The sequence below is a fragment of the Moschus berezovskii genome, chromosome 8, assembly GCF_049115385.1.
Source record: "Moschus berezovskii isolate FMDL1 chromosome 8, NW_MosBer_1.0, whole genome shotgun sequence".
NCBI lineage: Eukaryota > Metazoa > Chordata > Mammalia > Artiodactyla > Moschidae > Moschus > Moschus berezovskii.
The window spans coordinates 78,459,948-78,466,718 of record NC_142467.1 but is presented as its reverse complement, the minus strand read 5'-3'; positions in this window follow the sequence as shown (position 1 = coordinate 78,466,718).

Below are 6,771 nucleotides of genomic sequence, written 5' to 3'. Positions count from 1 at the left end.
CAAATCTACTTCTCCAGAGGCTGTTGCTTCTAGTTGCATCTTTTTTTCCACAGACCAAAAAAAAAAAAAAAAAAAACTACATTCCTCTAAGGCAGTCCCTCTAATATTCAAAGACTGTTATCTTAGACTTTCAAGGCTTTTCTTCAGCAGTACAGCCCTATTCCCTCAAACATCCAGATTTTGTTTCCTCATTGAGATCCAAACTTTCTCCTGAATATGTCCTAGTTTCTTTATATTGGTCTTAATGTACACTGCTCAGAGGGCTTCCCAGGTGGCCCTAGTGGTAAAGAACATGCTTGCCAATGAAGGAGATGTAAGAGACGTGGGTCTGATCCCTGCAACCCACTCCAGTATTCTTGCCTGGAGAATCCCATGGACAGACGGAGCCTGGTGGCCTACAGTCCATGGGGTCATAAAGAGTCGGACAAAACTCAAGTGACTTAGGACGCATGCTCATTTGCCAGAATTGAACACAGTATTCCAACCAAGGTCTGACCAAGGCAAAGTAGAGTGGGGTTCGTTCTTACCTATCACAGATACTCCTGTTAAGACTGGCTTTTTGGTAGCCATATCAAACTGCTAACTGTGGGGACTTCCCTGGTGGTCCAGTGGCTAAGATTCCATGGTCCCAATGCAAGGGGACCTGGGTTGGATCCCTGGTCAGGGAACTAGATTCTGCATGCTGCAGCTTAGACCTGGCACAGCCAAATAAACATTTTTTTAAGAAGAAGAAGAAAAAAAAAAAAAAACTCTGCTAACTTTTACTGAGCTGATGCAGCCACTTTAACAAAGTCAAAATTTAAAAGCATTATTTCTTACCAAGTAATGGGCTTCTGGAGAAGGAAATGGCAACCCACTCCAATATTCTTGCCTTGAAAATCCCATGGACAGAGGAGCCTGGTGGGCTATAGTCCATGGGGTCACAAAGAGTCAGACACAGTGGAGTGACTAACAACAAAATGGGCTTCTCTGGTGGCTCAGATGGTAAAGAATCTACCTGCAATGAGGGAGACCTGGGTTTGATCCCTGGGTTGGCAAGATCCCCTGGAGAAGGGAACAGTTACCCACTCCAGTATTCTCGTCTGGAGAATTCCACAGACAGAGGAGCCTAGTGGGCTACAGTCCATGGGGTTGAAAAGAATCAGATACAACTGAATGACTTTCACTTTGACAGTGTAGCTCTATAGGTTATCCAGACCTCTTCTGTTTCCCCACCCAAAGACCATTCATAAGCCTCACCCAATAAACATAAAAGCATGAGAAATGGGTAAAGTTTTCTGTCTTGTACGTTCCTTTGAGGAAGTTGAAAGTTATTTGATTTGCCCAAGATTCCTCAAATTACCCCAGGTCAAAAATTGTCATCTCAAAACATGATGCACCTTGTTGAGTTATTTCATAAATCTTTAAACCTCATGAAGGATATCTAATACATTAAACCATTAAATGAATCCCATGTAATTAATATTATTAGTACAACATAGGAGACAGTCTGTCATCTGAACCACCTAATTCTGAAGCCCAGCCATATTTATAATGTTGACCCAGGACAGCTTATCCTAAGCCTTGCTTTCCTCCCCTAGAAAGGGGGATAATACTCCCATCTTGCCATGTTCTTCTATAAAGTGCTTGACACAATGCCTGGCCTGTAGAGGATGGGTAGTAAATGTTAAATTTCCCCATGCAGCACAGATTATTCCAGTTTGTGCTCCACTTCCCTTAATAGATTCCAAGCTCTTAGAGAAGGGGCCTGGGACTTGCTTGTCTTCATATTCCTCAAACCCTCAACATCCAACCTGAGTACACACACATTCCTCTTGAATATAAATGTGAGCATTTGGCTTCAAATTCAGTTGTATATCATATAGAAATAATTACATTTCTGTTCTGGCCTCTCAGTTTCAAAGGGATATTTTTAAATTCTCATAGAGTAGCTGAGATTACCTATTTTATATATATATATATATAGAGAGAGAGAGAGACTCTCCTCAAGTCTCAGGCAATTGTGTTCAAATGAGGCTCAAGGTATTATCTACTCAGGAAAACAGGTTGGTACTGACATTTCTAATACTCTTAATGTTGGCCCAACTTTTAGCTCTATTTCTCTCCTCAAGTAATGGTGTTTCAAGACACAGCTAAAACAGGAGGGGCCAGAGGAGGCTCTGATGGGGAAAGTCAATCTCAGATATATCCAATTTCTGACCTATGGCTCAGTCAGCTCAGGGAAAGGTTTGTGGGTCCCCAGTTCCTTCCCTGAGCAATAAAATTAAGAGAGTTCACTCCCACATGGCCTCAAGCAGGCTGAGGTAATTGTTACTGTTATGGCTTTAGCAATGTGAGTGGGAGAAGATGAGAATTCTGAAAGAGATTTATTTACTGCAAAGCATCCCAAATATCTCACTAATCTGCTTTTCATTTGGCAAACTTTTCCATCATTAAAAGTGCCATGCTCAGCTCTGCGGTTTATGACAAAGCAAAAGATGCCCCTGGGAGGCCAAGCAGCAAAATGGAAAGAACGTGGGCTCTGGAACGAGTTAGACACGGGTCTGATTTCCAAGTGTGCTACTTACTAGCTCTGTGACTGTGGGCAGTGTACCTTAGTCTGTTAGAACCCCAGCCTCCTCAATGGTCAAGAGAAGATGACTGTCCTGTCCTGGTTTATGAATACAGAGATCAGCCCGAGGCCCTTGGGTCCTGTTTGTTTCTCCTTTAAGGTTCAATGGTCACCTACAAAATGAAGATCGTAACAGTATCAACTTCATACACTTTGTGATGAGGATTTAAATGGGCGAATGTATATAAACTGTTTAGAACAGAGTCTGGCACAGAGCAAGTGCCATGTAATTGTTTGTTATCGTCATTAACATTAAGGATTAAGTGACATGCGGAAAGAACACTTTGAATGGTCATTTGTACTTGCTACATAGGAGGTGCTCAAAACATGCGCAAGCAAATATCTCTCATAACTAAAAACATTTCCATGGGGCATGAAGAAACTCCTTGGGTGGGAGGAACCTTTCAAAATTATACACTCAGAACTTGGGAGAAGGGGGGATCACATAGATCAAACCTGTTTACAGAGAAACAGACCAATAGAGGTAGAGGAGGAAAGCAGGGAGGAGAGGCAGAGAAGGGAGCTTCCCTGCTCGGGTGGCACAGTTAACAGAAATGAAAATTCCAGGTCTCCTGATACCCTGATGACCCTCTTTTCCCCACATCATACTGCCTTTTAAGTGTAGTCTTGGTTAAGAAACACCTTCCTATACACAGAGTTCAGATTTTCAGGTGACCTCTGAGCCTCTCGGAGGCTTTAATAAAGTGAGAATAAAGAAAAGTGGGCTCAGAATGGTTTAGGAAGATGCTGGGGATGTAAAGAGAGAGGATGGCTCTGCAACAAAACCCCAGCTCAGAGCAGAGACTATTCATCTCACCCTGGACAGTGAAACAAGGGCGCTGCACCCAGATACTTGCCACCCACAAATCCTAGTCCAGCAAGTTCCATCTCCCATGGTTAATTTTTACTGTTGATTTTATGTTCCAGTTTAGATTTGTTTTGTTTTAAATGTACAGCGTCACTGAGTTCCAGATACCTTACTCCTTAGCCCTAGGACTGAGAATCCTTTCCAGCTGATTTGGTTTGCTCACCATGGAAGAGGGTAGAATATTCCCCTTCTCAATGGAAATACTAACTGGATTAATGGGTCTCCTATGTTTCCTTCCCTTCAACCAGGGAGACAGATCTGACTTAAGGCACTTTGCCTTTGAAAGAAATTTTCACTTCTATGCTAGATTCTTCCCCCTCCCCCAATTAACCAAAGAAACAGAAGCCAAGAATACAAGAAAGAGAGCACAGAAAATAGAAGGGAAAGAATCAGGCCCAAGTTGAACACAAATATTGATATTTGGGGTCCCCTAAGCTTGAGTCTAGCTCTATTTTGTGCTGAGATTCTGGGCCTCTCTGGCAGCTAACAGATATCAGTCTGCTAGAAAATAATAGTAAGTATTTTCATGAGGAACCAAGGGGAGGACAAGATGACAGTCTTAATATAGTTTTGATGTTTCCCAGTTTGTCCATGGCCTACCCACCCTCATGGACTAAAACAAGAGGATTGTCCATCTGAAAATAAAGACAAGGAGTACTAACAATCCTGCCCTGCTTTGAGATCCAAAAGGGAGAAGACTGCATGTCCAGCTTCTGCCTGGCTCACATTTACAACTCCAAGAAAGAATTCAGAGGCGGAGGCAAGAATTGTACCAGGGGAGGCTGCCAACTGAGAGAAAAATCTGTGCCCCCTCTGAGGGCAGCCAGCCTGCCAACATGGGGGCTGAAGCAAAGGAGGAAGGAAACACATCATGGAACCCACAGGAGGTGGAAAGAACTGGGGCACACGGAGGAGACAACCCTGGGACTTCGCTGGGGATGGGTGAGGAGGTTTGTAACAGCCAAAGAGATAAAAAGTTTAAAATACTGGTTATTACCATTGATGTGAACCCTTTTAAAAAACTCCAGGCTAGCATGGCCTGAGCAAATGGGCTAACACTGGTAACATCATCTCTTTCTGTTATCTCTCTACAATTTAATCTGCACACAGTGTTGTAATGAGCATCCCTAGTGGGTTTTATTCATCCAGATGAATGCTCTCCTGATGCAGGAGTTCCCAGTACAAGAAATATAATTCTTGATTCTTAGAATTTAATTATGTGCTGCTCGTTGTATATTAAAGTAATTCAAACTACGATACCACAGGGGTATATGATTTGTATTACTTTTCTTATAAGTGAGGCAGGCTGGTACAGAATCATCCATTTTCTCACTCAGACTCCTTTGCAACTAATCACACAGGTTTGAGAAATAGCAGGTCAGGGCTAGAGGCACAGTGCGTGTCCATGAGAGAATTTCCCTGCAAAGAAGCAATATAAAGAACTGTTAAATCAATTAAAACAAGGAGACCGTTAGACTAACACATTAGCAGCCTACATAAAGTAAACCAAAACCTAAGGCTGTAATGTCTCAAGGTTAAGAAAGCGAAACCTGACGACGACCAATCATAAACAGCCAACTCAGCTTTTCCAAACAATGCAACTGCTTCAGATAATTCCCTTCCTTTGCGTTCCTTGCATCTTCTCTATAAAGTCTTTCTCCCAGCTCCTGTATGTAGAGCATCCTAACCACTTCCCATTTGGTGCTGTCTGATTTGAATCGAATTTGCTAAAATAAACTAAAAATTTGAATATGCCTCAATTTATCTTTCCCTGGTGGCTTTGACAGTAAAGAATCTGCCTGCAATGCAGGAGACCTGGACTCGATCCCTAGGTAGAGAAGATCCTCTGGAGAAGGAAATGGCAACCCACTCCAGTATTCTTGCCCGGAGAATTCCAAGGACAGAGGAGCCTGGTAGGCCAGTCTATGGGGTGGCAAAGAGTAGGACACAACTGAGCAACTTTCACTTTCAGTTTATCTTTTGACAGAATTAAGCAACATTAGTCCAGAAGATAGCCTAAAAAAAAGCCTTATTATTATGTGAAATGAATCACCAGTCCAGGTTCGACGCATGATACAGGATGCTTGGGGCTGGTGCACGGGGATGACCTGGAGGGAGGATATGGGGAAGAGGGAGGTGGGAGGGGGGTTCAAGAAAGGGAACACATGTACACCCGGGGAGGATTCATGTCAATGTATGGCAAAACCAACCAATATATTAATGTAAGGTAATTTGCCTCCAATTAAAAAAAAAAAAAGAAAAAAAAAGCCTTATTATTAGCTAGAGCCTAGCCTTAACCTATATGGGTCTCAGTTTCCTTATGAGTTTAAAAAAAAAAATTCTTGCAGCTAACAGATTTCATGTGCCTCCCTTTGGAGTTCTTGTGAGGGCCAAAAGAGAATATCTGAAACATTTTCTAATCTGTAACTCACTGTAAAAATATGGGGTCACCTAGCCCATTGGAATAATGGAACTTCATTTTCAAGTACATTAAAATACCTGCTTTCCTAACTGTGGTTTACAATTTAATAGTTTATAAAATGCATCACTCCAGCTCCTAATGCTTAGGTGATGACATGAAGTATGAAGGCAAAGAAAAAGACCAAATCCCCTTCCATCATACTATCCAGGCAGTCTTAGCTCATATTAGAAATTGCTATATGATGTTACATTCTAACATCCAACATTAAGCTTCCTTTTAGAGAGAAAAAATATATGTGCCAATACCAAGTTGTTCTTGCCAGGTTATCTTAAATGACTGTGGGTGGCTTCTTAAGGCACCTCACCAATCACTGTGCCACCAACCTAGTGGAATGTGGCTACACATACCAGAAGTGTGGCTAGAGAGAAGCATCCATCCCATGAAGAAAAACTAGGGGCTTCCAGTGAACAGAAATTAAATTGGAGTCTGTGGGTGGTGACAGCAGAAGAAGTAGGTCATCCTTTTAAACCTCATTTCCTCCACAGTTTTATGTTAATAGAGACCCAACCACCAAAAAGTGAGTTTCCATATTGCCTAGGGAAAATAATGTCCAAATAATTTGAATATTTTTCAAATAACTTTTCTTAATACCCTATGCAACTGAGAAATCCCACAAGCTTGTAAATTTTAGATAAGCCATTGTTTCCAGCTCTAAACCCGGCCTTTGGGTTTGGCTTTCTCTCTTTCTTTATGGATGAATAACATTTTCAATCAAGTTGTTTTTCTTGTTACTCTGGGAACCAAGATCATTTTGCATAAACTTAATCCTCATTTTCAAGCTCTCCGACTTTACCTTCCCTTTCTCATCAC